General features: G+C 51.5%; 58 non-coding genes across 58 annotated transcripts; 33 read left to right on the top strand and 25 right to left on the bottom strand.

Annotated features, from left to right (window-relative positions):
- The first annotated feature begins 291 nt into the window (after window positions 1-291).
- Window positions 292-363, top strand: trnac-gca (transfer RNA cysteine (anticodon GCA)). Its single transcript has one exon. It is a non-coding gene; the product is annotated as a tRNA-Cys (tRNA).
- A 559-nt stretch (window positions 364-922) lies between these two features.
- Window positions 923-996, bottom strand: trnan-guu (transfer RNA asparagine (anticodon GUU)). Its single transcript has one exon. It is a non-coding gene; the product is annotated as a tRNA-Asn (tRNA).
- A 113-nt stretch (window positions 997-1,109) lies between these two features.
- trnak-cuu (transfer RNA lysine (anticodon CUU)) lies at window positions 1,110-1,183 on the top strand. The gene has a single exon. It is a non-coding gene; the product is annotated as a tRNA-Lys (tRNA).
- Window positions 1,184-1,897: 714 nt separating this feature from the next.
- On the top strand, window positions 1,898-1,969 carry trnac-gca (transfer RNA cysteine (anticodon GCA)). Its single transcript has one exon. It is a non-coding gene; the product is annotated as a tRNA-Cys (tRNA).
- A 559-nt stretch (window positions 1,970-2,528) lies between these two features.
- trnan-guu (transfer RNA asparagine (anticodon GUU)) lies at window positions 2,529-2,602 on the bottom strand. The gene has a single exon. It is a non-coding gene; the product is annotated as a tRNA-Asn (tRNA).
- Window positions 2,603-2,715: 113 nt separating this feature from the next.
- On the top strand, window positions 2,716-2,788 carry trnak-cuu (transfer RNA lysine (anticodon CUU)). Its single transcript has one exon. It is a non-coding gene; the product is annotated as a tRNA-Lys (tRNA).
- Window positions 2,789-3,502: 714 nt separating this feature from the next.
- trnac-gca (transfer RNA cysteine (anticodon GCA)) lies at window positions 3,503-3,574 on the top strand. The gene has a single exon. It is a non-coding gene; the product is annotated as a tRNA-Cys (tRNA).
- A 559-nt stretch (window positions 3,575-4,133) lies between these two features.
- On the bottom strand, window positions 4,134-4,207 carry trnan-guu (transfer RNA asparagine (anticodon GUU)). Its single transcript has one exon. It is a non-coding gene; the product is annotated as a tRNA-Asn (tRNA).
- A 113-nt stretch (window positions 4,208-4,320) lies between these two features.
- trnak-cuu (transfer RNA lysine (anticodon CUU)) lies at window positions 4,321-4,393 on the top strand. Its single transcript has one exon. It is a non-coding gene; the product is annotated as a tRNA-Lys (tRNA).
- A 393-nt stretch (window positions 4,394-4,786) lies between these two features.
- Window positions 4,787-4,858, bottom strand: trnae-cuc (transfer RNA glutamic acid (anticodon CUC)). The gene has a single exon. It is a non-coding gene; the product is annotated as a tRNA-Glu (tRNA).
- A 250-nt stretch (window positions 4,859-5,108) lies between these two features.
- Window positions 5,109-5,180, top strand: trnac-gca (transfer RNA cysteine (anticodon GCA)). Its single transcript has one exon. It is a non-coding gene; the product is annotated as a tRNA-Cys (tRNA).
- Window positions 5,181-5,739: 559 nt separating this feature from the next.
- trnan-guu (transfer RNA asparagine (anticodon GUU)) lies at window positions 5,740-5,813 on the bottom strand. The gene has a single exon. It is a non-coding gene; the product is annotated as a tRNA-Asn (tRNA).
- Window positions 5,814-5,926: 113 nt separating this feature from the next.
- Window positions 5,927-5,999, top strand: trnak-cuu (transfer RNA lysine (anticodon CUU)). The gene has a single exon. It is a non-coding gene; the product is annotated as a tRNA-Lys (tRNA).
- A 714-nt stretch (window positions 6,000-6,713) lies between these two features.
- Window positions 6,714-6,785, top strand: trnac-gca (transfer RNA cysteine (anticodon GCA)). The gene has a single exon. It is a non-coding gene; the product is annotated as a tRNA-Cys (tRNA).
- Window positions 6,786-7,344: 559 nt separating this feature from the next.
- Window positions 7,345-7,418, bottom strand: trnan-guu (transfer RNA asparagine (anticodon GUU)). Its single transcript has one exon. It is a non-coding gene; the product is annotated as a tRNA-Asn (tRNA).
- Window positions 7,419-7,531: 113 nt separating this feature from the next.
- trnak-cuu (transfer RNA lysine (anticodon CUU)) lies at window positions 7,532-7,604 on the top strand. The gene has a single exon. It is a non-coding gene; the product is annotated as a tRNA-Lys (tRNA).
- Window positions 7,605-8,000: 396 nt separating this feature from the next.
- Window positions 8,001-8,072, bottom strand: trnae-cuc (transfer RNA glutamic acid (anticodon CUC)). Its single transcript has one exon. It is a non-coding gene; the product is annotated as a tRNA-Glu (tRNA).
- Window positions 8,073-8,322: 250 nt separating this feature from the next.
- On the top strand, window positions 8,323-8,394 carry trnac-gca (transfer RNA cysteine (anticodon GCA)). The gene has a single exon. It is a non-coding gene; the product is annotated as a tRNA-Cys (tRNA).
- A 559-nt stretch (window positions 8,395-8,953) lies between these two features.
- trnan-guu (transfer RNA asparagine (anticodon GUU)) lies at window positions 8,954-9,027 on the bottom strand. The gene has a single exon. It is a non-coding gene; the product is annotated as a tRNA-Asn (tRNA).
- Window positions 9,028-9,140: 113 nt separating this feature from the next.
- Window positions 9,141-9,213, top strand: trnak-cuu (transfer RNA lysine (anticodon CUU)). The gene has a single exon. It is a non-coding gene; the product is annotated as a tRNA-Lys (tRNA).
- Window positions 9,214-9,927: 714 nt separating this feature from the next.
- On the top strand, window positions 9,928-9,999 carry trnac-gca (transfer RNA cysteine (anticodon GCA)). The gene has a single exon. It is a non-coding gene; the product is annotated as a tRNA-Cys (tRNA).
- Window positions 10,000-10,558: 559 nt separating this feature from the next.
- On the bottom strand, window positions 10,559-10,632 carry trnan-guu (transfer RNA asparagine (anticodon GUU)). Its single transcript has one exon. It is a non-coding gene; the product is annotated as a tRNA-Asn (tRNA).
- A 113-nt stretch (window positions 10,633-10,745) lies between these two features.
- On the top strand, window positions 10,746-10,818 carry trnak-cuu (transfer RNA lysine (anticodon CUU)). Its single transcript has one exon. It is a non-coding gene; the product is annotated as a tRNA-Lys (tRNA).
- Window positions 10,819-11,534: 716 nt separating this feature from the next.
- trnac-gca (transfer RNA cysteine (anticodon GCA)) lies at window positions 11,535-11,606 on the top strand. The gene has a single exon. It is a non-coding gene; the product is annotated as a tRNA-Cys (tRNA).
- Window positions 11,607-12,165: 559 nt separating this feature from the next.
- On the bottom strand, window positions 12,166-12,239 carry trnan-guu (transfer RNA asparagine (anticodon GUU)). Its single transcript has one exon. It is a non-coding gene; the product is annotated as a tRNA-Asn (tRNA).
- Window positions 12,240-12,352: 113 nt separating this feature from the next.
- On the top strand, window positions 12,353-12,425 carry trnak-cuu (transfer RNA lysine (anticodon CUU)). Its single transcript has one exon. It is a non-coding gene; the product is annotated as a tRNA-Lys (tRNA).
- Window positions 12,426-12,818: 393 nt separating this feature from the next.
- On the bottom strand, window positions 12,819-12,890 carry trnae-cuc (transfer RNA glutamic acid (anticodon CUC)). The gene has a single exon. It is a non-coding gene; the product is annotated as a tRNA-Glu (tRNA).
- Window positions 12,891-13,140: 250 nt separating this feature from the next.
- Window positions 13,141-13,212, top strand: trnac-gca (transfer RNA cysteine (anticodon GCA)). The gene has a single exon. It is a non-coding gene; the product is annotated as a tRNA-Cys (tRNA).
- Window positions 13,213-13,771: 559 nt separating this feature from the next.
- trnan-guu (transfer RNA asparagine (anticodon GUU)) lies at window positions 13,772-13,845 on the bottom strand. The gene has a single exon. It is a non-coding gene; the product is annotated as a tRNA-Asn (tRNA).
- Window positions 13,846-13,958: 113 nt separating this feature from the next.
- trnak-cuu (transfer RNA lysine (anticodon CUU)) lies at window positions 13,959-14,031 on the top strand. Its single transcript has one exon. It is a non-coding gene; the product is annotated as a tRNA-Lys (tRNA).
- Window positions 14,032-14,744: 713 nt separating this feature from the next.
- trnac-gca (transfer RNA cysteine (anticodon GCA)) lies at window positions 14,745-14,816 on the top strand. Its single transcript has one exon. It is a non-coding gene; the product is annotated as a tRNA-Cys (tRNA).
- A 559-nt stretch (window positions 14,817-15,375) lies between these two features.
- On the bottom strand, window positions 15,376-15,449 carry trnan-guu (transfer RNA asparagine (anticodon GUU)). The gene has a single exon. It is a non-coding gene; the product is annotated as a tRNA-Asn (tRNA).
- A 113-nt stretch (window positions 15,450-15,562) lies between these two features.
- Window positions 15,563-15,635, top strand: trnak-cuu (transfer RNA lysine (anticodon CUU)). The gene has a single exon. It is a non-coding gene; the product is annotated as a tRNA-Lys (tRNA).
- Window positions 15,636-16,031: 396 nt separating this feature from the next.
- On the bottom strand, window positions 16,032-16,103 carry trnae-cuc (transfer RNA glutamic acid (anticodon CUC)). Its single transcript has one exon. It is a non-coding gene; the product is annotated as a tRNA-Glu (tRNA).
- A 250-nt stretch (window positions 16,104-16,353) lies between these two features.
- On the top strand, window positions 16,354-16,425 carry trnac-gca (transfer RNA cysteine (anticodon GCA)). Its single transcript has one exon. It is a non-coding gene; the product is annotated as a tRNA-Cys (tRNA).
- A 559-nt stretch (window positions 16,426-16,984) lies between these two features.
- trnan-guu (transfer RNA asparagine (anticodon GUU)) lies at window positions 16,985-17,058 on the bottom strand. Its single transcript has one exon. It is a non-coding gene; the product is annotated as a tRNA-Asn (tRNA).
- A 113-nt stretch (window positions 17,059-17,171) lies between these two features.
- trnak-cuu (transfer RNA lysine (anticodon CUU)) lies at window positions 17,172-17,244 on the top strand. Its single transcript has one exon. It is a non-coding gene; the product is annotated as a tRNA-Lys (tRNA).
- A 396-nt stretch (window positions 17,245-17,640) lies between these two features.
- trnae-cuc (transfer RNA glutamic acid (anticodon CUC)) lies at window positions 17,641-17,712 on the bottom strand. The gene has a single exon. It is a non-coding gene; the product is annotated as a tRNA-Glu (tRNA).
- Window positions 17,713-17,962: 250 nt separating this feature from the next.
- trnac-gca (transfer RNA cysteine (anticodon GCA)) lies at window positions 17,963-18,034 on the top strand. The gene has a single exon. It is a non-coding gene; the product is annotated as a tRNA-Cys (tRNA).
- A 559-nt stretch (window positions 18,035-18,593) lies between these two features.
- On the bottom strand, window positions 18,594-18,667 carry trnan-guu (transfer RNA asparagine (anticodon GUU)). Its single transcript has one exon. It is a non-coding gene; the product is annotated as a tRNA-Asn (tRNA).
- Window positions 18,668-18,779: 112 nt separating this feature from the next.
- Window positions 18,780-18,853, top strand: trnak-cuu (transfer RNA lysine (anticodon CUU)). The gene has a single exon. It is a non-coding gene; the product is annotated as a tRNA-Lys (tRNA).
- A 398-nt stretch (window positions 18,854-19,251) lies between these two features.
- trnae-cuc (transfer RNA glutamic acid (anticodon CUC)) lies at window positions 19,252-19,323 on the bottom strand. The gene has a single exon. It is a non-coding gene; the product is annotated as a tRNA-Glu (tRNA).
- Window positions 19,324-19,573: 250 nt separating this feature from the next.
- Window positions 19,574-19,645, top strand: trnac-gca (transfer RNA cysteine (anticodon GCA)). Its single transcript has one exon. It is a non-coding gene; the product is annotated as a tRNA-Cys (tRNA).
- Window positions 19,646-20,204: 559 nt separating this feature from the next.
- On the bottom strand, window positions 20,205-20,278 carry trnan-guu (transfer RNA asparagine (anticodon GUU)). Its single transcript has one exon. It is a non-coding gene; the product is annotated as a tRNA-Asn (tRNA).
- Window positions 20,279-20,391: 113 nt separating this feature from the next.
- Window positions 20,392-20,464, top strand: trnak-cuu (transfer RNA lysine (anticodon CUU)). Its single transcript has one exon. It is a non-coding gene; the product is annotated as a tRNA-Lys (tRNA).
- A 395-nt stretch (window positions 20,465-20,859) lies between these two features.
- trnae-cuc (transfer RNA glutamic acid (anticodon CUC)) lies at window positions 20,860-20,931 on the bottom strand. The gene has a single exon. It is a non-coding gene; the product is annotated as a tRNA-Glu (tRNA).
- Window positions 20,932-21,181: 250 nt separating this feature from the next.
- Window positions 21,182-21,253, top strand: trnac-gca (transfer RNA cysteine (anticodon GCA)). The gene has a single exon. It is a non-coding gene; the product is annotated as a tRNA-Cys (tRNA).
- A 559-nt stretch (window positions 21,254-21,812) lies between these two features.
- Window positions 21,813-21,886, bottom strand: trnan-guu (transfer RNA asparagine (anticodon GUU)). Its single transcript has one exon. It is a non-coding gene; the product is annotated as a tRNA-Asn (tRNA).
- Window positions 21,887-21,999: 113 nt separating this feature from the next.
- trnak-cuu (transfer RNA lysine (anticodon CUU)) lies at window positions 22,000-22,072 on the top strand. Its single transcript has one exon. It is a non-coding gene; the product is annotated as a tRNA-Lys (tRNA).
- A 396-nt stretch (window positions 22,073-22,468) lies between these two features.
- On the bottom strand, window positions 22,469-22,540 carry trnae-cuc (transfer RNA glutamic acid (anticodon CUC)). The gene has a single exon. It is a non-coding gene; the product is annotated as a tRNA-Glu (tRNA).
- Window positions 22,541-22,790: 250 nt separating this feature from the next.
- trnac-gca (transfer RNA cysteine (anticodon GCA)) lies at window positions 22,791-22,862 on the top strand. Its single transcript has one exon. It is a non-coding gene; the product is annotated as a tRNA-Cys (tRNA).
- Window positions 22,863-23,412: 550 nt separating this feature from the next.
- trnan-guu (transfer RNA asparagine (anticodon GUU)) lies at window positions 23,413-23,486 on the bottom strand. The gene has a single exon. It is a non-coding gene; the product is annotated as a tRNA-Asn (tRNA).
- Window positions 23,487-23,599: 113 nt separating this feature from the next.
- trnak-cuu (transfer RNA lysine (anticodon CUU)) lies at window positions 23,600-23,672 on the top strand. The gene has a single exon. It is a non-coding gene; the product is annotated as a tRNA-Lys (tRNA).
- Window positions 23,673-24,388: 716 nt separating this feature from the next.
- On the top strand, window positions 24,389-24,460 carry trnac-gca (transfer RNA cysteine (anticodon GCA)). The gene has a single exon. It is a non-coding gene; the product is annotated as a tRNA-Cys (tRNA).
- Window positions 24,461-25,019: 559 nt separating this feature from the next.
- On the bottom strand, window positions 25,020-25,093 carry trnan-guu (transfer RNA asparagine (anticodon GUU)). Its single transcript has one exon. It is a non-coding gene; the product is annotated as a tRNA-Asn (tRNA).
- A 113-nt stretch (window positions 25,094-25,206) lies between these two features.
- On the top strand, window positions 25,207-25,279 carry trnak-cuu (transfer RNA lysine (anticodon CUU)). The gene has a single exon. It is a non-coding gene; the product is annotated as a tRNA-Lys (tRNA).
- A 397-nt stretch (window positions 25,280-25,676) lies between these two features.
- On the bottom strand, window positions 25,677-25,748 carry trnae-cuc (transfer RNA glutamic acid (anticodon CUC)). Its single transcript has one exon. It is a non-coding gene; the product is annotated as a tRNA-Glu (tRNA).
- A 250-nt stretch (window positions 25,749-25,998) lies between these two features.
- trnac-gca (transfer RNA cysteine (anticodon GCA)) lies at window positions 25,999-26,070 on the top strand. The gene has a single exon. It is a non-coding gene; the product is annotated as a tRNA-Cys (tRNA).
- The last annotated feature ends 49 nt before the right edge of the window (window positions 26,071-26,119 follow it).

Below are 26,119 nucleotides of genomic sequence, written 5' to 3'. Positions count from 1 at the left end.
GCGGTGAGAGTGCCAAATCCTGACCACTAGACCACCAGGGATCCCCCATGACAGTGCTTTGCGCCCTGTCATACAGAAATACTCACAGGTGCCCCTTCAGGTCAGACCTGGCAAAGCCTTCCGTCTTCAGGGCACATTTCGCCTATGTGCCGTACAGCACTGCCCTGTGTCTTAAAGGAGAAGTCGCTTTTTTTTTCATGACTGGGTTACAGCTTAATGCTGCATAAAGAGTAGCCACAGAGTGTGTCAAAATGGCTTGTGTTTCCACCTCATCTCCTTTGCTCTGCCTGCGGGGGTATAGCTCAGTGGTAGAGCATTTGACTGCAGATCAAGAGGTCCTAGGTTCAAATCCTGGTGCCCCCTGCGCTGGTCCTCCTGAGTGCCATTCAGGCTGTGCTTCTTGCTGCCAGTATGGCGTTCCTTGCTGGTCCCCTTTGCTTGATGTGAGTGCTGGCAACGTGAAAGAGTGCCAGAGTCTTCCCTCCCAGCACGGTGCACCAAAAGGTGCTACTGGGGACCCATCCGGCACTATGAAATCTCCCCTCGACGTGATACACCCCAGCTACAACACGCCCGGAAAGCATTTTGTCTGCGATGCTGTAGAATTGCATGGCGCTGCGTTTTTTGTGCCATGTATACCACACGCAAATTTGTTGTTGTTTTAGCAGTTTTGGCGCAAGAGTGTTTTTTCCCAGAGACAAAGAAAGAAGAAAGACAAAGTATTTTAGTGCAAAATTGTTTTAGTTGATTCACAGCGATATTCTTTTTTTGAGAGGCAAACTATAAAGAAAGCAAAGAGACTAACAAGTCTGGTAAAACTCTGATATTGCATGCTAGGATAATAGAGAAATAATGCAACGCACCATAAAGGGAGACTGATGGAGAGATCATCCGCTTCAAGTCAGAGAGGAAAAAGAGAGCACGTCCTCGGGTGGGTTTGAACCACCAAACTCTCGGTTAACAGCCGAGCGCGCTAACCGATCGCGCCACGGAGACAGCGAGTACATGAGCACAGCTGTGCTTTATGGGGTTCGGAGTCAGAAGGCACTTCGCAGAGAAGAACCGGTTCAGAAAGTTGCCGGTCCAGAAGCCCCGACATCTGTGTGTTGGCCCTGGCTAGCTCAGTCGGTAGAGCATGAGACTCTTAATCTCAGGGTTGTGGGTTCGAGCCCCACGCTGGGCGCTGTCTTCTTGGCGCTTAGAAGCCCATCACCCTCCGAGACGTGAACATGAAGAGTCACGCCGTCAATAAAACTTGATCGTGACTCACTCTGCCTTCTTGTGAGAGGCCAGATAGGACCCGTGGCCTGCGTGGTGAATGCGCTGTGTTCTCCCATGCAAGTGCATGTCCGTGCTGTCGTGCAGCTCACTTGAAAATGCCCTGCTGCTCATTGTATTGGCCAGGAGTGAAAAACAGAAGGGTGAGAAGGTAGCTGAGGGCGCGACTGCACTGGGAATGCTGTGAGGGCCTCGTTCAGGTCCCGGAAGTCAGAAGCTGGCCGTAAGGGTCACAATGGGAAGTGCGGGGAGAGACAAAAAAAAAAAAAAAAAAGAAGCCCAGAAAGACCCCCGGACTTCCCTGACCGGGAATCGAACCCGGGCCGTGGCGGTGAGAGCGCCAAATCCTGAACACTAGACCACCAGGGATCCCCCATGACAGTGCTTTGCGCCCTGTCATACAGAAATACTCACAGGTGCCCCTTCAGGTCAGACCTGGCAAAGCCTTCCGTCTTCAGGGCACATTTCGCCTATGTGCCGTACAGCACTGCCCTGTGTCTTAAAGGAGAAGTCGCTTTTTTTTTCATGACTGGGTTACAGCTTAATGCTGCATAAAGAGTAGCCACAGAGTGTGTCAAAGTGGCTTGTGTTTCCACCTCATCTCCTTTGCTCTGCCTGCGGGGGTATAGCTCAGTGGTAGAGCATTTGACTGCAGATCAAGAGGTCCTAGGTTCAAATCCTGGTGCCCCCTGCGCTGGTTCTCCTGAGTGCCGTTCAGGCTGTGCTTCTTGCTGCCAGTATGGCGTTCCTTGCTGGTCCCCTTTGCTTGATGTGAGTGCTGGCAACGTGAAAGAGTGCCAGAGTCTTCCCCCCCAGCACGGTGCACCAAAAGGTGCTACTGGGGACCCATCCGGCGCTATGAAATCTCCCCTCGACGTGCTACACCCCAGCTACGACACGCCCGGAAAGCATTCCGTCTGCGATGCTGTAGAAGTGCATGGCGCTGCGTTTTTTGTGCCATGTATACCACACGCAAATTTGTTGTTGTTTTAGCAGTTTTGGCGCAAGAGTGTTTTTTCCCAGAGACAAAGAAAGAAGAAAGACAAAGTATTTTAGTGCAAAATTGTTTTAGTTGATTCACAGCGATATTCTTTTTTTGAGAGGCAAACTATAAAGAAAGCAAAGAGACTAACAAGTCTGGTAAAACTCTGATATTGCATGCTAGGATAATAGAGAAATAATGCAACGCACCATAAAGGGAGACTGATGGAGAGATCATCCGCTTCAAGTCAGAGAGGAAAAAGAGAGCACGTCCCCGGGTGGGTTTGAACCACCAACCTCTCGGTTAACAGCCGAGCGCGCTAACCGATTGCGCCACGGAGACAGCGAGTACATGAGCACAGCTGTGCTTTATGGGGTTCGGAGTCAGAAGGCACTTCGCAGAGAAGAACCGGTTCAGAAAGTTGCCGGTCCAGAAGCCCTGACATCTGTGTGTTGGCCCGGCTAGCTCAGTTGGTAGAGCATGAGACTCTTAATCTCAGGGTCGTGGGTTCGAGCCCCACGCTGGGCGCTGTCTTCTTGGCGCTTAGAAGCCCATCACCCTCCGAGACGTGAACATGAAGAGTCACGCCGTCAATAAAACTTGATCGTGACTCACTCTGCCTTCTTGTGAGAGGCCAGATAGGACCCGTGGCCTGCGTGGTGAATGCGCTGTGTTCTCCCATGCAAGTGGATGTCCGTGCTGTCGTGCAGCTCACTTGAAAATGCCCTGCTGCTCATTATATTGGCCAGGAGTGAAAAACAGAAGGGTGAGAAGGTAGCTGAGGGCGCGACTGCACTGGGAATGCTGTGAGGGCCTCGTTCAGGTCCCGGAAGTCAGAAGCTGGCCGTAAGGGTCACAATGGGAAGTGCAGGGAGAGACAAAAAAAAAAAAAAAAAAGAAGCCAAGAAAGACCACCGGACTTCCCTGACTGGGAATCGAACCCGGGCCGTGGCGGTGAGAGTGCCAAATCCTGACCACTAGACCACCAGGGATCCCCCATGACAGTGCTTTGCGCCCTGTCATACAGAAATACTCACAGGTGCCCCTTCAGGTCAGACCTGGCAAAGCCTTCCGTCTTCAGGGCACATTTCGCCTATGTGCCGTACAGCACTGCCCTGTGTCTTAAAGGAGAAGTCGCTTTTTTTTTCATGACTGGGTTACAGCTTAATGCTGCATAAAGAGTAGCCACAGAGTGTGTCAAAATGGCTTGTGTTTCCACCTCATCTCCTTTGCTCTGCCTGCGGGGGTATAGCTCAGTGGTAGAGCATTTGACTGCAGATCAAGAGGTCCTAGGTTCAAATCCTGGTGCCCCCTGCGCTGGTCCTCCTGAGTGCCATTCAGGCTGTGCTTCTTGCTGCCAGTATGGCGTTCCTTGCTGGTCCCCTTTGCTTGATGTGAGTGCTGGCAACGTGAAAGAGTGCCAGAGTCTTCCCTCCCAGCACGGTGCACCAAAAGGTGCTACTGGGGACCCATCCGGCACTATGAAATCTCCCCTCGACGTGATACACCCCAGCTACAACACGCCCGGAAAGCATTTTGTCTGCGATGCTGTAGAAGTGCATGGCGCTGCGTTTTTTGTGCCATGTATACCACACGCAAATTTGTTGTTGTTTTAGCAGTTTTGGCGCAAGAGTGTTTTTTCCCAGAGACAAAGAAAGAAGAAAGACAAAGTATTTTAGTGCAAAATTGTTTTAGTTGATTCACAGCGATATTCTTTTTTTGAGAGGCAAACTATAAAGAAAGCAAAGAGACTAACAAGTCTGGTAAAACTCTGATATTGCATGCTAGGATAATAGAGAAATAATGCAACGCACCATAAAGGGAGACTGATGGAGAGATCATCCGCTTCAAGTCAGAGAGGAAAAAGAGAGCACGTCCTCGGGTGGGTTTGAACCACCAAACTCTCGGTTAACAGCCGAGCGCGCTAACCGATCGCGCCACGGAGACAGCGAGTACATGAGCACAGCTGTGCTTTATGGGGTTCGGAGTCAGAAGGCACTTCGCAGAGAAGAACCGGTTCAGAAAGTTGCCGGTCCAGAAGCCCCGACATCTGTGTGTTGGCCCGGCTAGCTCAGTCGGTAGATCATGAGACTCTTAATCTCAGGGTCGTGGGTTCGAGCCCCATGCTGGGCACTGTCTTCTTGGCGCTTAGAAGCCCATCACCCTCCGAGACGTGAACATGAAGAGTCACGCCGTCAATAAAACTTGATCGTGACTCACTCTGCCTTCTTGTGAGAGGCCAGATAGGACCCGTGGCCTGCGTGGTGAATGCGCTGTGTTCTCCCATGCAAGTGCATGTCCGTGCTGTCGTGCAGCTCACTTGAAAATGCCCTGCTGCTCATTATATTGGCCAGGAGTGAAAAACAGAAGGGTGAGAAGGTAGCTGAGGGCGCGACTGCACTGGGAATGCTGTGAGGGCCTCGTTCAGGTCCCGGAAGTCAGAAGCTGGCCGTAAGGGTCACAATGGGAAGTGCGGGGAGAGACAAAAAAAAAAAAAAAAAAAGAAGCCCAGAAAGACCCCCGGACTTCCCTGACCGGGAATCGAACCCGGGCCGTGGCGGTGAGAGCGCCAAATCCTGACCACTAGACCACCAGGGATCCCCCATGACAGTGCTTTGCGCCCTGTCATACAGAAATACTCACAGGTGCCCCTTCAGGTCAGACCTGGCAAAGCCTTCCGTCTTCAGGGCACATTTCGCCTATGTGCCGTACAGCACTGCCCTGTGTCTTAAAGGAGAAGTCGCTTTTTTTTTCATGACTGGGTTACAGCTTAATGCTGCATAAAGAGTAGCCACAGAGTGTGTCAAAATGGCTTGTGTTTCCACCTCATCTCCTTTGCTCTGCCTGCGGGGGTATAGCTCAGTGGTAGAGCATTTGACTGCAGATCAAGAGGTCCTAGGTTCAAATCCTGGTGCCCCCTGCGCTGGTCCTCCTGAGTGCCATTCAGGCTGTGCTTCTTTCTGCCAGTATGGCGTTCCTTGCTGGTCCCCTTTGCTTGATGTGAGTGCTGGCAACGTGAAAGAGTGCCAGAGTCTTCCCTCCCAGCACGGTGCACCAAAAGGTGCTACTGGGGACCCATCCGGCACTATGAAATCTCCCCTCGACGTGATACACCCCAGCTACAACACACCCGGAAAGCATTTTGTCTGCGATGCTGTAGAAGTGCATGGCGCTGCGTTTTTTGTGCCATGTATACCACACGCAAATTTGTTGTTGTTTTAGCAGTTTTGGCGCAAGAGTGTTTTTTCCCAGAGACAAAGAAAGAAGAAAGACAAAGTATTTTAGTGCAAAATTGTTTTAGTTGATTCACAGCGATATTCTTTTTTTGAGAGGCAAACTATAAAGAAAGCAAAGAGACTAACAAGTCTGGTAAAACTCTGATATTGCATGCTAGGATAATAGAGAAATAATGCAACGCACCATAAAGGGAGACTGATGGAGAGATCATCCGCTTCAAGTCAGAGAGGAAAAAGAGAGCACGTCCTCGGGTGGGTTTGAACCACCAAACTCTCGGTTAACAGCCGAGCGCGCTAACCGATCGCGCCACGGAGACAGCGAGTACATGAGCACAGCTGTGCTTTATGGGGTTCGGAGTCAGAAGGCACTTCGCAGAGAAGAACCGGTTCAGAAAGTTGCCGGTCCAGAAGCCCCGACATCTGTGTGTTGGCCCGGCTAGCTCAGTCGGTAGAGCATGAGACTCTTAATCTCAGGGTCGTGGGTTCGAGCCCCACGCTGGGCGCTGTCTTCTTGGCGCTTAGAAGCCCATCACCCTCCGAGACGTGAACATGAAGAGTCACGCCGTCAATAAAACTTGATCGTGACTCACTCTGCCTTCTTGTGAGAGGCCAGATAGGACCCGTGGCCTGCGTGGTGAATGCGCTGTGTTCTCCCATGCAAGTGCATGTCCGTGCTGTCGTGCAGCTCACTTGAAAATGCCCTGCTGCTCATTATATTGGCCAGGAGTGAAAAACAGAAGGGTGAGAAGGTAGCTGAGGGCGCGACTGCACTGGGAATGCTGTGAGGGCCTCGTTCAGGTCCCGGAAGTCAGAAGCTGGCCGTAAGGGTCACAATGGGAAGTGCAGGGAGAGACAAAAAAAAAAAAAAAAAAGAAGCCCAGAAAGACCCCCGGACTTCCCTGACCGGGAATCGAACCCGGGCCGTGGCGGTGAGAGCGCCAAATCCTGAACACTAGACCACCAGGGATCCCCCATGACAGTGCTTTGCGCCCTGTCATACAGAAATACTCACAGGTGCCCCTTCAGGTCAGACCTGGCAAAGCCTTCCGTCTTCAGGGCACATTTCGCCTATGTGCCGTACAGCACTGCCCTGTGTCTTAAAGGAGAAGTCGCTTTTTTTTTCATGACTGGGTTACAGCTTAATGCTGCATAAAGAGTAGCCACAGAGTGTGTCAAAGTGGCTTGTGTTTCCACCTCATCACCTTTGCTCTGCCTGCGGGGGTATAGCTCAGTGGTAGAGCATTTGACTGCAGATCAAGAGGTCCTAGGTTCAAATCCTGGTGCCCCCTGCGCTGGTTCTCCTGAGTGCCGTTCAGGCTGTGCTTCTTGCTGCCAGTATGGCGTTCCTTGCTGGTCCCCTTTGCTTGATGTGAGTGCTGGCAACGTGAAAGAGTGCCAGAGTCTTCCCCCCCAGCACGGTGCACCAAAAGGTGCTACTGGGGACCCATCCGGCGCTATGAAATCTCCCCTCGACGTGCTACACCCCAGCTACGACACGCCCGGAAAGCATTCCGTCTGCGATGCTGTAGAAGTGCATGGCGCTGCGTTTTTTGTGCCATGTATACCACACGCAAATTTGTTGTTGTTTTAGCAGTTTTGGCGCAAGAGTGTTTTTTCCCAGAGACAAAGAAAGAAGAAAGACAAAGTATTTTAGTGCAAAATTGTTTTAGTTGATTCACAGCGATATTCTTTTTTCGAGAGGCAAACTATAAAGAAAGCAAAGAGACTAACAAGTCTGGTAAAACTCTGATATTGCATGCTAGGATAATAGAGAAATAATGCAACGCACCATAAAGGGAGACTGATGGAGAGATCATCCGCTTCAAGTCAGAGAGGAAAAAGAGAGCACGTCCCCGGGAGGGTTTGAACCACCAACCTCTCGGTTAACAGCCGAGCGCGCTAACCGATTGCGCCACGGAGACAGCGAGTACATGAGCACAGCTGTGCTTTATGGGGTTCGGAGTCAGAAGGCACTTCGCAGAGAAGAACCGGTTCAGAAAGTTGCCGGTCCAGAAGCCCTGACATCTGTGTGTTGGCCTGGCTAGCTCAGTCGGTAGAGCATGAGACTCTTAATCTCAGGGTCGTGGGTTCGAGCCCCACGCTGGGCGCTGTCTTCTTGGCGCTTAGAAGCCCATCACCCTCCGAGACGTGAACATGAAGAGTCACGCCGTCAATAAAACTTGATTGTGACTCACTCTGCCTTCTTGTGAGAGGCCAGATAGGACCCGTGACCTGCGTGGTGAATGCGCTGTGTTCTCCCATGCAAGTGGATGTCCGTGCTGTCGTGCAGCTCACTTGAAAATGCCCTGCTGCTCATTATATTGGCCAGGAGTGAAAAACAGAAGGGTGAGAAGGTAGCTGAGGGCGCGACTGCACTGGGAATGCTGTGAGGGCCTCGTTCAGGTCCCGGAAGTCAGAAGCTGGCCGTAAGGGTCACAATGGGAAGTGCAGGGAGAGACAAAAAAAAAAAAAAAAAAAAAAGAAGCCCAGAAAGACCCCCGGACTTCCCTGACCGGGAATCGAACCCGGGCCGTGGCGGTGAGAGCACCAAATCCTGACCACTAGACCACCAGGGATCCCCCATGACAGTGCTTTGCGCCCTGTCATACAGAAATACTCACAGGTGCCCCTTCAGGTCAGACCTGGCAAAGCCTTCCGTCTTCAGGGCACATTTCGCCTATGTGCCGTACAGCACTGCCCTGTGTCTTAAAGGAGAAGTCGCATTTTTTTTCATGACTGGGTTACAGCTTAATGCTGCATAAAGAGTAGCCACAGAGTGTGTCAAAATGGCTTGTGTTTCCACCTCATCTCCTTTGCTCTGCCTGCGGGGGTATAGCTCAGTGGTAGAGCATTTGACTGCAGATCAAGAGGTCCTAGGTTCAAATCCTGGTGCCCCCTGCGCTGGTCCTCCTGAGTGCCATTCAGGCTGTGCTTCTTGCTGCCAGTATGGCGTTCCTTGCTGGTCCCCTTTGCTTGATGTGAGTGCTGGCAACGTGAAAGAGTGCCAGAGTCTTCCCTCCCAGCACGGTGCACCAAAAGGTGCTACTGGGGACCCATCCGGCACTATGAAATCTCCCCTCGACGTGATACACCCCAGCTACAACACGCCCGGAAAGCATTTTGTCTGCGATGCTGTAGAAGTGCATGGCGCTGCGTTTTTTGTGCCATGTATACCACACGCAAATTTGTTGTTGTTTTAGCAGTTTTGGCGCAAGAGTGTTTTTTCCCAGAGACAAAGAAAGAAGAAAGACAAAGTATTTTAGTGCAAAATTGTTTTAGTTGATTCACAGCGATATTCTTTTTTTGAGAGGCAAACTATAAAGAAAGCAAAGAGACTAACAAGTCTGGTAAAACTCTGATATTGCATGCTAGGATAATAGAGAAATAATGCAACGCACCATAAAGGGAGACTGATGGAGAGATCATCCGCTTCAAGTCAGAGAGGAAAAAGAGAGCACGTCCCCGGGTGGGTTTGAACCACCAACCTCTCGGTTAACAGCCGAGCGCGCTAACCGATTGCGCCACGGAGACAGCGAGTACATGAGCACAGCTGTGCTTTATGGGGTTCGGAGTCAGAAGGCACTTCGCAGAGAAGAACCGGTTCAGAAAGTTGCCGGTCCAGAAGCCCTGACATCTGTGTGTTGGCCCGGCTAGCTCAGTCGGTAGAGCATGAGACTCTTAATCTCAGGGTCGTGGGTTCGAGCCCCACGCTGGGCGCTGTCTTCTTGGCGCATAGAAGCCCATCACCCTCCGAGACGTGAACATGAAGAGTCACGCCGTCAATAAAACTTGATCGTGACTCACTCTGCCTTCTTGTGAGAGGCCAGATAGGACCCGTGGCCTGCGTGGTGAATGCGCTGTGTTCTCCCATGCAAGTGGATGTCCGTGCTGTCGTGCAGCTCACTTGAAAATGCCCTGCTGCTCATTATATAGGCCAGGAGTGAAAAACAGAAGGGTGAGAAGGTAGCTGAGGGCGCGACTGCACTGGGAATGCTGTGAGGGCCTCGTTCAGGTCCCGGAAGTCAGAAGCTGGCCGTAAGGGTCACAATGGGAAGTGCAGGGAGAGACAAAAAAAAAAAAAAAAAAGAAGCCAAGAAAGACCACCGGACTTCCCTGACTGGGAATCGAACCCGGGCCGTGGCGGTGAGAGTGCCAAATCCTGACCACTAGACCACCAGGGATCCCCCATGACAGTGCTTTGCGCCCTGTCATACAGAAATACTCACAGGTGCCCCTTCAGGTCAGACCTGGCAAAGCCTTCCGTCTTCAGGGCACATTTCGCCTATGTGCCGTACAGCACTGCCCTGTGTCTTAAAGGAGAAGTCGCATTTTTTTTCATGACTGGGTTACAGCTTAATGCTGCATAAAGAGTAGCCACAGAGTGTGTCAAAATGGCTTGTGTTTCCACCTCATCTCCTTTGCTCTGCCTGCGGGGGTATAGCTCAGTGGTAGAGCATTTGACTGCAGATCAAGAGGTCCTAGGTTCAAATCCTGGTGCCCCCTGCGCTGGTCCTCCTGAGTGCCATTCAGGCTGTGCTTCTTGCTGCCAGTATGGCGTTCCTTGCTGGTCCCCTTTGCTTGATGTGAGTGCTGGCAACGTGAAAGAGTGCCAGAGTCTTCCCTCCCAGCACGGTGCACCAAAAGGTGCTACTGGGGACCCATCCGGCACTATGAAATCTCCCCTCGACGTGATACACCCCAGCTACAACACGCCCGGAAAGCATTTTGTCTGCGATGCTGTAGAAGTGCATGGCGCTGCGTTTTTTGTGCCATGTATACCACACGCAAATTTGTTGTTGTTTTAGCAGTTTTGGCGCAAGAGTGTTTTTTCCCAGAGACAAAGAAAGAAGAAAGACAAAGTATTTTAGTGCAAAATTGTTTTAGTTGATTCACAGCGATATTCTTTTTTTGAGAGGCAAACTATAAAGAAAGCAAAGAGACTAACAAGTCTGGTAAAACTCTGATATTGCATGCTAGGATAATAGAGAAATAATGCAACGCACCATAAAGGGAGACTGATGGAGAGATCATCCGCTTCAAGTCAGAGAGGAAAAAGAGAGCACGTCCCCGGGTGGGTTTGAACCACCAACCTCTCGGTTAACAGCCGAGCGCGCTAACCGATTGCGCCACGGAGACAGCGAGTACATGAGCACAGCTGTGCTTTATGGGGTTCGGAGTCAGAAGGCACTTCGCAGAGAAGAACCGGTTCAGAAAGTTGCCGGTCCAGAAGCCCTGACATCTGTGTGTTGGCCCGGCTAGCTCAGTCGGTAGAGCATGAGACTCTTAATCTCAGGGTCGTGGGTTCGAGCCCCACGCTGGGCGCTGTCTTCTTGGCGCATAGAAGCCCATCACCCTCCGAGACGTGAACATGAAGAGTCACGCCGTCAATAAAACTTGATCGTGACTCACTCTGCCTTCTTGTGAGAGGCCAGATAGGACCCGTGGCCTGCGTGGTGAATGCGCTGTGTTCTCCCATGCAAGTGGATGTCCGTGCTGTCGTGCAGCTCACTTGAAAATGCCCTGCTGCTCATTATATAGGCCAGGAGTGAAAAACAGAAGGGTGAGAAGGTAGCTGAGGGCGCGACTGCACTGGGAATGCTGTGAGGGCCTCGTTCAGGTCCCGGAAGTCAGAAGCTGGCCGTAAGGGTCACAATGGGAAGTGCAGGGAGATACAAAAAAAAAAAAAAAAAAAAGAAGCCAAGAAAGACCACCGGACTTCCCTGACTGGGAATCGAACCCGGGCCGTGGCGGTGAGAGTGCCAAATCCTGACCACTAGACCACCAGGGATCCCCCATGACAGTGCTTTGCGCCCTGTCATACAGAAATACTCACAGGTGCCCCTTCAGGTCAGACCTGGCAAAGCCTTCCGTCTTCAGGGCACATTTCGCCTATGTGCCGTACAGCACTGCCCTGTGTCTTAAAGGAGAAGTCGCTTTTTTTTTCATGACTGGGTTACAGCTTAATGCTGCATAAAGAGTAGCCACAGAGTGTGTCAAAATGGCTTGTGTTTCCACCTCATCTCCTTTGCTCTGCCTGCGGGGGTATAGCTCAGTGGTAGAGCATTTGACTGCAGATCAAGAGGTCCTAGGTTCAAATCCTGGTGCCCCCTGCGCTGGTCCTCCTGAGTGCCATTCAGGCTGTGCTTCTTTCTGCCAGTATGGCGTTCCTTGCTGGTCCCCTTTGCTTGATGTGAGTGCTGGCAACGTGAAAGAGTGCCAGAGTCTTCCCTCCCAGCACGGTGCACCAAAAGGTGCTACTGGGGACCCATCCGGCACTATGAAATCTCCCCTCGACGTGATACACCCCAGCTACAACACGCCCGGAAAGCATTTTGTCTGCGATGCTGTAGAAGTGCATGGCGCTGCGTTTTTTGTGCCATGTATACCACACGCAAATTTGTTGTTGTTTTAGCAGTTTTGGCGCAAGAGTGTTTTTTCCCAGAGACAAAGAAAGAAGAAAGACAAAGTATTTTAGTGCAAAATTGTTTTAGTTGATTCACAGCGATATTCTTTTTTTGAGAGGCAAACTATAAAGAAAGCAAAGAGACTAACAAGTCTGGTAAAACTCTGATATTGCATGCTAGGACAATAGAGAAATAATGCAACGCACCATAAAGGGAGACTGATGGAGAGATCATCCGCTTCAAGTCAGAGAGGAAAAAGAGAGCACGTCCTCGGGTGGGTTTGAACCACCAAACTCTCGGTTAACAGCCGAGCGCGCTAACCGATCGCGCCACGGAGACAGCGAGTACATGAGCACAGCTGTGCTTTATGGGGTTCGGAGTCAGAAGGCACTTCGCAGAGAAGAACCGGTTCAGAAAGTTGCCGGTCCAGAAGCCCCGACATCTGTGTGTTGGCCCGGCTAGCTCAGTCGGTAGAGCATGAGACTCTTAATCTCAGGGTCGTGGGTTCGAGCCCCACGCTGGGCGCTGTCTTCTTGGCGCTTAGAAGCCCATCACCCTCCGAGACGTGAACATGAAGAGTCACGCCGTCAATAAAACTTGATCGTGACTCACTCTGCCTTCTTGTGAGAGGCCAGATAGGACCCGTGGCCTGCGTGGTGAATGCGCTGTGTTCTCCCATGCAAGTGCATGTCCGTGCTGTCGTGCAGCTCACTTGAAAATGCCCTGCTGCTCATTATATTGGCCAGGAGTGAAAAACAGAAGGGTGAGAAGGTAGCTGAGGGCGCGACTGCACTGGGAATGCTGTGAGGGCCTCGTTCAGGTCCCGGAAGTCAGAAGCTGGCCGTAAGGGTCACAATGGGAAGTGCGGGGAGAGACAAAAAAAAAAAAAAAAAAAGAAGCCCAGAAAGACCCCCGGACTTCCCTGACCGGGAATCGAACCCGGGCCGTGGCGGTGAGAGCGCCAAATCCTGACCACTAGACCACCAGGGATCCCCCATGACAGTGCTTTGCGCCCTGTCATACAGAAATACTCACAGGTGCCCCTTCAGGTCAGACCTGGCAAAGCCTTCCGTCTTCAGGGCACATTTCGCCTTAATGCCGTACAGCACTGCCCTGTGTCTTAAAGGAGAAGTCGCTTTTTTTTTCATGACTGGGTTACAGCTTAATGCTGCATAAAGAGTAGCCACAGAGTGTGTCAAAGTGGCTTGTGTTTCCACCTCATCTCCTTTGCTCTGCCTGCGGGGGTATAGCTCAGTGGTAGAGCATTTGACTGCAGATCAAGAGGTCCTAGGTTCAAATCCTGGTGCCCCCTGCGCTGGTTCTCCTGAGTGCCATTCAGGCTGTGCTTCTTGCTGCCAGTATGGCGTTCCTTGCTGGTCCCCTTTGCTTGATGTGAGTGCTGGCAATGTGAAAGAGTGCCAGAGTCTTCCCCCCCAGCACGGTGCACCAAAAGGTGCTACTGGGGACCCATCCGGCGCTATGAAATCTCCCCTCGACGTGCTACACCCCAGCTACGACACGCCCGGAAAGCCTTCCGTCTGCGATGCTGTAGAAGTGCATGGCGCTGCATTTTTTGTGCCATGTATACCACACGCAAATTTGTTGTTGTTTTAGCAGTTTTGGCGCAAGAGTGTTTTTTCCCAGAGACAAAGAAAGAAGAAAGACAAAGTATTTTAGTGCAAAATTGTTTTAGTTGATTCACAGCGATATTCTTTTTTTGAGAAGCAAACTATAAAGAAAGCAAAGAGACTAACAAGTCTGGTAAAACTCTGATATTGCATGCTAGGATAATAGAGAAATAATGCAACGCACCATAAAGGGAGACTGATGGAGAGATCATCCGCTTCAAGTCAGAGAGGAAAAAGAGAGCACGTCCCCGGGTGGGTTTGAACCACCAACCTCTCGGTTAACAGCCGAGCGCGCTAACCGATTGCGCCACGGAGACAGCGAGTACATGAGCACAGCTGTGCTTTATGGGGTTCGGAGTCAGAAGGCACTTCGCAGAGAAGAACCGGTTCAGAAAGTTGCCGGTCCAGAAGCCCTGACATCTGTGTGTTGGCCCGGCTAGCTCAGTCGGTAGAGCATGAGACTCTTAATCTCAGGGTCGTGGGTTCGAGCCCCACGCTGGGCGCTGTCTTCTTGGCGCATAGAAGCCCATCACCCTCCGAGACGTGAACATGAAGAGTCACGCCGTCAATAAAACTTGATCGTGACTCACTCTGCCTTCCTGTGAGAGGCCAGATAGGACCCGTGGCCTGCGTGGTGAATGCGCTGTGTTCTCCCATGCAAGTGGATGTCCGTGCTGTCGTGCAGCTCACTTGAAAATGCCCTGCTGCTCATTATATTGGCCAGGAGTGAAAAACAGAAGGGTGAGAAGGTAGCTGAGGGCGCGACTGCACTGGGAATGCTGTGAGGGCCTCGTTCAGGTCCCGGAAGTCAGAAGCTGGCCGTAAGGGTCACAATGGGAAGTGCAGGGAGAGACAAAAAAAAAAAAAAAAAAAAGCCCAGAAAGACCCCCGGACTTCCCTGACCGGGAATCGAACCCATGCCGTGGCGGTGAGAGCGCCAAATCCTGACCACTAGACCACCAGGGATCCCCCATGACAGTGCTTTGTGCCCTGTCATACAGAAATACTCACAGGTGCCCCTTCAGGTCAGACCTGGCAAAGCCTTCCGTCTTCAGGGCACATTTCGCCTATGTGCCGTACAGCACTGCCCTGTGTCTTAAAGGAGAAGTCGCTTTTTTTTTCATGACTGGGTTACAGCTTAATGCTGCATAAAGAGTAGCCACAGAGTGTGTCAAAATGGCTTGTGTTTCCACCTCATCTCCTTTGCTCTGCCTGCGGGGGTATAGCTCAGTGGTAGAGCATTTGACTGCAGATCAAGAGGTCCTAGGTTCAAATCCTGGTGCCCCCTGCGCTGGTCCTCCTGAGTGCCATTCAGGCTGTGCTTCTTTCTGCCAGTATGGCGTTCCTTGCTGGTCCCCTTTGCTTGATGTGAGTGCTGGCAACGTGAAAGAGTGCCAGAGTCTTCCCTCCCAGCACGGTGCACCAAAAGGTGCTACTGGGGACCCATCCGGCACTATGAAATCTCCCCTCGACGTGATACACCCCAGCTACAACACGCCCGGAAAGCATTTTGTCTGCGATGCTGTAGAAGTGCATGGCGCTGCGTTTTTTGTGCCATGTATACCACACGCAAATTTGTTGTTGTTTTAGCAGTTTTGGCGCAAGAGTGTTTTTTCCCAGAGACAAAGAAAGAAGAAAGACAAAGTATTTTAGTGCAAAATTGTTTTAGTTGATTCACAGCGATATTCTTTTTTTGAGAGGCAAACTATAAAGAAAGCAAAGAGACTAACAAGTCTGGTAAAACTCTGATATTGCATGCTAGGATAATAGAGAAATAATGCAACGCACCATAAAGGGAGACTGATGGAGAGATCATCCGCTTCAAGTCAGAGAGGAAAAAGAGAGCACGTCCTCAGGTGGGTTTGAACCACCAAACTCTCGGTTAACAGCCGAGCGCGCTAACCGATCGCGCCACGGAGACAGCGAGTACATGAGCACAGCTGTGCTTTATGGGGTTCGGAGTCAGAAGGCACTTCGCAGAGAAGAACCGGTTCAGAAAGTTGCCGGTCCAGAAGCCCCGACATCTGTCTGTTGGCCCGGCTAGCTCAGTCGGTAGAGCATGAGACTCTTAATCTCAGGGTCGTGGGTTCGAGCCCCACGCTGGGCGCTGTCTTCTTGGCGCTTAGAAGCCCATCACCCTCCGAGACGTGAACATGAAGAGTCACGCCGTCAATAAAACTTGATCGTGACTCACTCTGCCTTCTTGTGAGAGGCCAGATAGGACCCGTGGCCTGCGTGGTGAATGCGCTGTGTTCTCCCATGCAAGTGCATGTCCGTGCTGTCGTGCAGCTCACTTGAAAATGCCCTGCTGCTCATTATATTGGCCAGGAGTGAAAAACAGAAGGGTGAGAAGGTAGCTGAGGGCGCGACTGCACTGGGAATGCTGTGAGGGCCTCGTTCAGGTCCCGGAAGTCAGAAGCTGGCCGTAAGAGTCACAATGTGAAGTGCGGGGAGAGACAAAAAAAAAAAAAAAAAAAAAAGAAGCCCAGAAAGACCCCCGGACTTCCCTGACCGGGAATCGAACCCGGGCCGTGGCGGTGAGAGCGCCAAATCCTGACCACTAGACCACCAGGGATCCCCCATGACAGTGCTTTGCGCCCTGTCATACAGAAATACTCACAGGTGCCCCTTCAGGTCAGACCTGGCAAAGCCTTCCGTCTTCAGGGCACATTTCGCCTATGTGCCGTACAGCACTGCCCTATGTCTTAAAGGAGAAGTCGCTTTTTTTTTCATGACTGGGTTACAGCTTAATGCTGCATAAAGAGTAGCCACAGAGTGTGTCAAAGTGGCTTGTGTTTCCACCTCATCTCCTTTGCTCTGCCTGCGGGGGTATAGCTCAGTGGTAGAGCATTTGACTGCAGATCAAGCGGTCCTAGGTTCAAATCCTGGTGCCCCCTGCGCTGGTTCTCCTGAGTGCCATTCAGGCTGTGCTTCTTGCTGCCAGTATGGCGTTCCTTGCTGGTCCCCTTTGCTTGATGTGAGTGCTGGCAACGTGAAAGAGTGCCAGAGTCTTCCCCCCCAGCACGGTGCACCAAAAGGTGCTACTGGGGACCCATCCGGCGCTATGAAATCTCCCCTCGACGTGCTACACCCCAGCTACGACACGCCCGGAAAGCATTCCGTCTGCGATGCTGTAGAAGTGCATGGCGCTGCATTTTTTGTGCCATGTATACCACACGCAAATTTGTTGTTGTTTTAGCAGTTTTGGCGCAAGAGTGTTTTTTCCCAGAGACAAAGAAAGAAGAAAGACAAAGTATTTTAGTGCAAAATTGTTTTAGTTGATTCACAGCGATATTCTTTTTTTGAGAGGCAAACTATAAAGAAAGCAAAGAGACTAACAAGTCTGGTAAAACTCTGATATTGCATGCTAGGATAATAGAGAAATAATGCAACGCACCATAAAGGGAGACTGATGGAGAGATCATCCGCTTCAAGTCAGAGAGGAAAAAGAGAGCACGTCCCCGGGTGGGTTTGAACCACCAACCTCTCGGTTAACAGCCGAGTGCGCTAACCGATTGCGCCACGGAGACAGCGAGTACATGAGCACAGCTGTGCTTTATGGGGTTCGGAGTCAGAAGGCACTTCGCAGAGAAGAACCGGTTCAGAAAGTTGCCGGTCCAGAAGCCCTGACATCTGTGTGTTGGCCCGGCTAGCTCAGTCGGTAGAGCATGAGACTCTTAATCTCAGGGTCGTGGGTTCGAGCCCCACGCTGGGCGCTGTCTTCTTGGCACATAGAAGCCCATCACCCTCCGAGACGTGAACATGAAGAGTCACGCCGTCAATAAAACTTGATCGTGACTCACTCTGCCTTCTTGTGAGAGGCCAGATAGGACCCGTGGCCTGCGTGGTGAATGCGCTGTGTTCTCCCATGCAAGTGGATGTCCGTGCTGTCGTGCAGCTCACTTGAAAATGCCCTGCTGCTCATTATATTGGCCAGGAGTGAAAAACAGAAGGGTGAGAAGGTAGCTGAGGGCGCGACTGCACTGGGAATGCTGTGAGGGCCTCGTTCAGGTCCCGGAAGTCAGAAGCTGGCCGTAAGGGTCACAATGGGAAGTGCAGGGGGAGATAAAAAAAAAAAAAAAAAAAAAAGAAGCCCAGAAAGACCCCCGGACTTCCCTGACCGGGAATCGAACCCGGGCCGTGGCGGTGAGAGCGCCAAATCCTGACCACTAGACCACCAGGGATCCCCCATGACACTGCTTTGCGCCCTGTCATACAGAAATACTCACAGGTGCCCCTTCAGGTCAGACCTGGCAAAGCCTTCCGTCTTCAGGGCACATTTCGCCTATGTGCCGTACAGCACTGCCCTGTGTCTTAAAGGAGAAGTCGCTTTTTTTTTCATGACTGGGTTACAGCTTAATGCTGCATAAAGAGTAGCCACAGAGTGTGTCAAAGTGGCTTGTGTTTCCACCTCATCTCCTTTGCTCTGCCTGCGGGGGTATAGCTCAGTGGTAGAGCATTTGACTGCAGATCAAGAGGTCCTAGGTTCAAATCCTGGTGCCCCCTGCGCTGGTTCTCCTGAGTGCCATTCAGGCTGTGCTTCTTGCTGCCAGTATGGCGTTCCTTGCTGGTCCCCTTTGCTTGATGTGAGTGCTGGCAACGTGAAAGAGTGCCAGAGTCTTCCCCCCCAGCACGGTGCACCAAAAGGTGCTACTGGGGACCCATCCGGCGCTATGAAATCTCCCCTCGACGTGCTACACCCCAGCTACGACACGCCCGGAAAGCATTCCGTCTGCGATGCTGTAGAAGTGCATGGCGCTGCATTTTTTGTGCCATGTATACCACACGCAAATTTGTTGTTGTTTTAGCAGTTTTGGCGCAAGAGTGTTTTTTCCCAGAGACAAAGAAAGAAGAAAGACAAAGTATTTTAGTGCAAAATTGTTTTAGTTGATTCACAGCGATATTCTTTTTTTGAGAAGCAAACTATAAAGAAAGCAAAGAGACTAACAAGTCTGGTAAAACTCTGATATTGCATGCTAGGATAATAGAGAAATAATGCAACGCACCATAAAGGGAGACTGATGGAGAGATCATCCGCTTCAAGTCAGAGAGGAAAAAGAGAGCACGTCCCCAGGTGGGTTTGAACCACCAACCTCTCGGTTAACAGCCGAGCGCGCTAACCGATTGCGCCACGGAGACAGCGAGTACATGAGCACAGCTGTGCTTTATGGGGTCCGGAGTCAGAAGGCACTTCGCAGAGAAGAACCGGTTCAGAAAGTAGTCGGTCCAGAAGCCCTGACATCTGTGTGTTGCCCCGGCTAGCTCAGTCGGAAGAGCATGAGACTCTTAATCTCAGGGTCGTGGGTTCGAGCCCCACGCTGGGCGCTGTCTTCTTGGCGCATAGAAGCCCATCACCCTCCGAGACGTGAACATGAAGAGTCACGCCGTCAATAAAACTTGATCGTGACTCACTCTGCCTTCTTGTGAGAGGCCAGATAGGACCCGTGGCCTGCGTGGTGAATGCGCTGTGTTCTCCCATGCAAGTGGATGTCCGTGCTGTCGTGCAGCTCACTTGAAAATGCCCTGCTGCTCATTATATTGGCCAGGAGTGAAAAACAGAAGGGTGAGAAGGTAGCTGAGGGCGCGACTGCACTGGGAATGCTGTGAGGGCCTCGTTCAGGTCCCGGAAGTCAGAAGCTGGCCGTAAGGGTCACAATGGGAAGTGCAGGGAGAGACAAAAAAAAAAAAAAAAAAAAAAAAGAAGCCCAGAAAGACCCCCGGACTTCCCTGACCGGGAATCGAACCCGGGCCGTGGCGGTGAGAGCGCCAAATCCTGACCACTAGACCACCAGGGATCCCCCATGACAGTGCTTTGCGCCCTGTCATACAGAAATACTCACAGGTGCCCCTTCAGGTCAGACCTGGCAAAGCCTTCCGTCTTCAGGGCACATTTCGCCTATGTGCCGTACAGCACTGCCCTGTGTCTTAAAGGAGAAGTCGCTTTTTTTTTCATGACTGGGTTACAGCTTAATGCTGCATAAAGAGTAGCCACAGAGTGTGTCAAAGTGGCTTGTGTTTCCACCTCATCTCCTTTGCTCTGCCTGCGGGGGTATAGCTCAGTGGTAGAGCATTTGACTGCAGATCAAGAGGTCCTAGGTTCAAATCCTGGTGCCCCCTGCGCTGGTTCTCCTGAGTGCCATTCAGGCTGTGCTTCTTGCTGCCAGTATGGCGTTCCTTGCTGGTCCCCTTTGCTTGATGTGAGTGCTGGCAACGTGAAAGAGTGCCAGAGTCTTCCCCCCCAGCACGGTGCACCAAAAGGTGCTACTGGGGACCCATCCGGCGCTATGAAATCTCCCCTCGACGTGCTACACCCCAGCTACGACACGCCCGGAAAGCATTCCGTCTGCGATGCTGTAGAAGTGCATGGCGCTGCATTTTTTGTGCCATGTATACCACACGCAAATTTGTTGTTGTTTTAGCAGTTTTAGCGCAAGAGTGTTTTTTCCCAGAGACAAAGAAAGAAGAAAGACAAAGTATTTTAGTGCAAAATTGTTTTAGTTGATTCACAGCGATATTCTTTTTTTGAGAGGCAAACTATAAAGAAAGCAAAGAGACTAACAAGTCTGGTAAAACTCTGATATTGCATGCTAGGATAATAGAGAAATAATGCAACGCACCATAAAGGGAGACTGATGGAGAGATCATCCGCTTCAAGTCAGAGAGGAAAAAGAGAGCACGTCCCCGGGTGGGTTTGAACCACCAACCTCTCGGTTAACAGCCGAGCGCGCTAACCGATTGCGCCACGGAGACAGCGAGTACATGAGCACAGCTGTGCTTTATGGGGTTCGGAGTCAGAAGGCACTTCGCAGAGAAGAACCGGTTCAGAAAGTTGCTGGTCCAGAAGCCCTGACATCTGTGTGTTGGCCTGGCTAGCTCAGTCGGTAGAGCATGAGACTCTTAATCTCAGGGTCGTGGGTTCGAGCCCCACGCTGGGCGCTGTCTTCTTGGCACATAGAAGCCCATCACCCTCCGAGACGTGAACATGAAGAGTCACGCCGTCAATAAAACTTGATCGTGACTCACTCTGCCTTCTTGTGAGAGGCCAGATAGGACCTGTGGCCTGCGTGGTGAATGCGCTGTGTTCTCCCATGCAAGTGGATGTCCGTGCTGTCGTGCAGCTCACTTGAAAATGCCCTGCTGCTCATTATATTGGCCAGGAGTGAAAAACAGAAGGGTGAGAAGGTAGCTGAGGGCGCGACTGCACTGGGAATGCTGTGAGGGCCTCGTTCAGGTCCCGGAAGTCAGAAGCTGGCCGTAAGGGTCACAATGGGAAGTGCAGGGAGAGACAAAAAAAAAAAAAAAAAAAAAGAAGCCCAGAAAGACCCCCGGACTTCCCTGACCGGGAATCGAACCCGGGCCGTGGCGGTGAGAGCGCCAAATCCTGACCACTAGACCACCAGGGATCCCCCATGACACTGCTTTGCGCCCTGTCATACAGAAATACTCACAGGTGCCCCTTCAGGTCAGACCTGGCAAAGCCTTCCGTCTTCAGGGCACATTTCGCCTATGTGCCGTACAGCACTGCCCTGTGTCTTAAAGGAGAAGTCGCTTTTTTTTTCATGACTGGGTTACAGCTTAATGCTGCATAAAGAGTAGCCACAGAGTGTGTCAAAGTGGCTTGTGTTTCCACCTCATCTCCTTTGCTCTGCCTGCGGGGGTATAGCTCAGTGGTAGAGCATTTGACTGCAGATCAAGAGGTCCTAGGTTCAAATCCTGGTGCCCCCTGCGCTGGTTCTCCTGAGTGCCATTCAGGCTGTGCTTCTTGCTGCCAGTATGGCGTTCCTTGCTGGTCCCCTTTGCTTGATGTGAGTGCTGGCAACGTGAAAGAGTGCCAGAGTCTTCCCCCCCAGCACGGTGCACCAAAAGGTGCTACTGGGGACCCATCCGGCGCTATGAAATCTCCCCTCGACGTGCTACACCCCAGCTACGACACGCCCGGAAAGCATTCCGTCTGCGATGCTGTAGAAGTGCATGGCGCTGCATTTTTTGTGCCATGTATACCACACGCAAATTTGTTGTTGTTTTAGCAGTTTTGGCGCAAGAGTGTTTTTTCCCAGAGACAAAGAAAGAAGAAAGACAAAGTATTTTAGTGCAAAATTGTTTTAGTTGATTCACAGCGATATTCTTTTTTTGAGAGGCAAACTATAAAGAAAGCAAAGAGACTAACAAGTCTGGTAAAACTCTGATATTGCATGCTAGGATAATAGAGAAATAATGCAACGCACCATAAAGGGAGACTGATGGAGAGATCATCCGCTTCAAGTCAGAGAGGAAAAAGAGAGCACGTCCCCGGGTGGGTTTGAACCACCAACCTCTCGGTTAACAGCCGAGCGCGCTAACCGATTGCGCCACGGAGACAGCGAGTACATGAGCACAGCTCTGCTTTATGGGGTTCGGAGTCAGAAGGCACTTCGCAGAGAAGAACCGGTTCAGAAAGTTGCCGGTCCAGAAGCCCTGACATCTGTGTGTTGGCCTGGCTAGCTCAGTCGGTAGAGCATGGGACTCTTAATCTCAGGGTCGTGGGTTCGAGCCCCACGCTGGGCGCTGTCTTCTTGGCGCTTAGAAGCCCATCACCCTCCGAGACGTGAACATGAAGAGTCACGCCGTCAATAAAACTTGATCGTGACTCACTCTGCCTTCTTGTGAGAGGCCAGATAGGACCCGTGGCCTGCGTGGTGAATGCGCTGTGTTCTCCCATGCAAGTGGATGTCCGTGCTGTCGTGCAGCTCACTTGAAAATGCCCTGCTGCTCATTATATTGGCCAGGAGTGAAAAACAGAAGGGTGAGAAGGTAGCTGAGGGCGCGACTGCACTGGGAATGCTGTGAGGGCCTCGTTCAGGTCCCGGAAGTCAGAAGCTGGCCGTAAGGGTCACAATGGGAAGTGCAGGGAGAGACAAAAAAAAAAAAAAAAAAAAAAGAAGCCCAGAAAGACCCCCAGACTTCCCTGACCGGGAATCGAACCCGGGCCGTGGCGGTGAGAGCGCCAAATCCTGACCACTAGACCACCAGGGATCCACCATGACAGTGCTTTGCGCCCTGTCATACAGAAATACTCACAGGTGCCCCTTCAGGTCAGACCTGGCAAAGCCTTCCGTCTTCAGGGCACATTTCGCCTATGTGCCGTACAGCACTGCCCTGTGTCTTAAAGGAGAAGTCGCTTTTTTTTTCATGACTGGGTTACAGCTTAATGCTGCATAAAGAGTAGCCACAGAGTGTTTCAAAGTGGCTTGTGTTTCCACCTCATCTCCTTTGCTCTGCCTGCGGGGGTATAGCTCAGTGGTAGAGCATTTGACTGCAGATCAAGAGGTCCTAGGTTCAAATCCTGGTGCCCCCTGCGCTGGTTCTCCTGAGTGCCATTCAGGCTGTGCTTCTTGCTGCCAGTATGGCATTCCTTGCTGGTCCCCTTTGCTTGATGTGAGTGCTGGCAACGTGAAAGAGTGCCAGAGTCTTCCCCCCCAGCACGGTGCACCAAAAGGTGCTACTGGGGACCCATCCGGCGCTATGAAATCTCCCCTCGACGTGCTACACCCCAGCTACGACACGCCCGGAAAGCATTCCGTCTGCGATGCTGTAGAAGTGCATGGCGCTGCATTTTTTGTGCCATGTATACCACACGCAAATTTGTTGTTGTTTTAGCAGTTTTGGCGCAAGAGTGTTTTTTCCCAGAGACAAAGAAAGAAGAAAGACAAAGTATTTTAGTGCAAAATTGTTTTAGTTGATTCACAGCGATATTCTTTTTTTGAGAGGCAAACTATAAAGAAAGCAAAGAGTCTGGTAAAACTCTGATATTGCATGCTAGGATAATAGAGAAATAATGCAACGCACCATAAAGGGAGACTGATGGAGAGATCATCCGCTTCAAGTCAGAGAGGAAAAAGAGAGCACGTCCCCGGGTGGGTTTGAACCACCAACCTCTCGGTTAACAGCCGAGCGCGCTAACCGATTGCGCCACGGAGACAGCGAGTACATGAGCACAGCTCTGCTTTATGGGGTTCGGAGTCAGAAGGCACTTCGCAGAGAAGAACCGGTTCAGAAAGTTGCCGGTCCAGAAGCCCTGACATCTGTGTGTTGGCCTGGCTAGCTCAGTCGGTAGAGCATGAGACTCTTAATCTCAGGGTCGTGGGTTCGAGCCCCACGCTGGGCGCTGTCTTCTTGGCACATAGAAGCCCATCACCCTCCGAGACGTGAACATGAAGAGTCACGCCGTCAATAAAACTTGATCGTGACTCACTCTGCCTTCTTGTGAGAGGCCAGATAGGACCCGTGGCCTGCGTGGTGAATGCGCTGTGTTCTCCCATGCAAGTGGATGTCCGTGCTGTCGTGCAGCTCACTTGAAAATGCCCTGCTGCTCATTATATTGGCCAGGAGTGAAAAACAGAAGGGTGAGAAGGTAGCTGAGGGCGCGACTGCACTGGGAATGCTGTGAGGGCCTCGTTCAGGTCCCGGAAGTCAGAAGCTGGCCGTAAGGGTCACAATGGGAAGTGCAGGGAGAGACAAAAAAAAAAAAAAAAAAAAGAAGCCCAGAAAGACCCCCGGACTTCCCTAACCGGGAATCGAACCCGGGCCGTGGTGGTGAGAGCGCCAAATCCTGACCACTAGACCACCAGGGATCCCCCATGACAGTGCTTTGCGCCCTGTCATACAGAAATACTCACAGGTGCCCCTTCAGGTCAGACCTGGCAAAGCCTTCCGTCTTCAGGGCACATTTCGCCTATGTGCCGTACAGCACTGCCCTGTGTCTTAAAGGAGAAGTCGCTTTTTTTTTCATGACTGGGTTACAGCTTAATGCTGCATAAAGAGTAGCCACAGAGTGTGTCAAAGTGGCTTGTGTTTCCACCTCATCTCCTTTGCTCTGCCTGCGGGGGTATAGCTCAGTGGTAGAGCATTTGACTGCAGATCAAGAGGTCCTAGGTTCAAATCCTGGTGCCCCCTGCGCTGGTTCTCCTGAGTGCCATTCAGGCTGTGCTTCTTGCTGCCAGTATGGCGTTCCTTGCTGGTCCCCTTTGCTTGATGTGAGTGCTGGCAACGTGAAAGAGTGCCAGAGTCTTCCCCCCCAGCACGGTGCACCAAAAGGTGCTACTGGGGACCCATCCGGCGCTATGAAATCTCCCCTCGACGTGCTACACCCCAGCTACGACACGCCCGGAAAGCATTCCGTCTGCGATGCTGTAGAAGTGCATGGCGCTGCATTTTTTGTGCCATGTATACCACACGCAAATTTGTTGTTGTTTTAGCAGTTTTGGCGCAAGAGTGTTTTTTCCCAGAGACAAAGAAAGAAGAAAGACAAAGTATTTTAGTGCAAAATTGTTTTAGTTGATTCACAGCGATATTCTTTTTTTGAGAGGCAAACTATAAAGAAAGCAAAGAGACTAACAAGTCTGGTAAAACTCTGATATTGCATGCTAGGATAATAGAGAAATAATGCAACGCACCATAAAGGGAGACTGATGGAGAGATCATCCGCTTCAAGTCAGAGAGGAAAAAGAGAGCACGTCCCCGGGTGGGTTTGAACCACCAACCTCTCGGTTAACAGCCGAGCGCGCTAACCGATTGCGCCACGGAGACAGCGAGTACATGAGCACAGCTGTGCTTTATGGGGTTCGGAGTCAGAAGGCACTTCGCAGAGAAGAACCGGTTCAGAAAGTTGTCGGTCCAGAAGCCCTGACATCTGTGTGTTTGCCCGGCTAGCTCAGTCGGTAGAGCATGAGACTCTTAATCTCAGGGTCGTGGGTTCGAGCCCCACGCTGGGTGCTGTCTTCTTGGCGCATAGAAGCCCATCACCCTCCGAGACGTGAACATGAAGAGTCACGCCGTCAATAAAACTTGATCGTGACTCACTCTGCCTTCTTGTGAGAGGCCAGATAGGACCCGTGGCCTGCGTGGTGAATGCGCTGTGTTCTCCCATGCAAGTGGATGTCCGTGCTGTCGTGCAGCTCACTTGAAAATGCCCTGCTGCTCATTATATTGGCCTGGAGTGAATAACAGAAGGGTGAGAAGGTAGCTGAGGGCGCGACTGCACTGGGAATGCTGTGAGGGCCTCGTTCAGGTCCCGGAAGTCAGAAGCTGGCCGTAAGGGTCACAATGGGAAGTGCAGGGAGAGACAAAAAAAAAAAAAAAAAAAACAAGAAGCCCAGAAAGACCCCCGGACTTCCCTGACCGGGAATCGAACCCGGGCCGTGGCGGTGAGAGCGCCAAATCCTGACCACTAGACCACCAGGGATCCCCCATGACGCTGCTTTGCGCCCTGTCATACAGAAATACTCACAGGTGCCCCTTCAGGTCAGACCTGGCAAAGCCTTCCGTCTTCAGGGCACATTTCGCCTATGTGCCGTACAGCACTGCCCTGTGTCTTAAAGGAGAAGTCGCTTTTTTTTTCATGACTGGGTTACAGCTTAATGCTGCATAAAGAGTAGCCACAGAGTGTGTCAAAGTGGCTTGTGTTTCCACCTCATCTCCTTTGCTCTGCCTGCGGGGGTATAGCTCAGTGGTAGAGCATTTGACTGCAGATCAAGAGGTCCTAGGTTCAAATCCTGGTGCCCCCTGCGCTGGTTCTCCTGAGTGCCATTCAGGCTGTGCTTCTTGCTGCCAGTA

The sequence above is a fragment of the Brienomyrus brachyistius genome, chromosome 18, assembly GCF_023856365.1.
Source record: "Brienomyrus brachyistius isolate T26 chromosome 18, BBRACH_0.4, whole genome shotgun sequence".
Taxonomy (NCBI): domain Eukaryota; kingdom Metazoa; phylum Chordata; class Actinopteri; order Osteoglossiformes; family Mormyridae; genus Brienomyrus; species Brienomyrus brachyistius.
The sequence above is the reverse complement of the archived record's forward strand: the minus strand, read 5'-3'. Positions and strand labels throughout refer to the sequence as shown.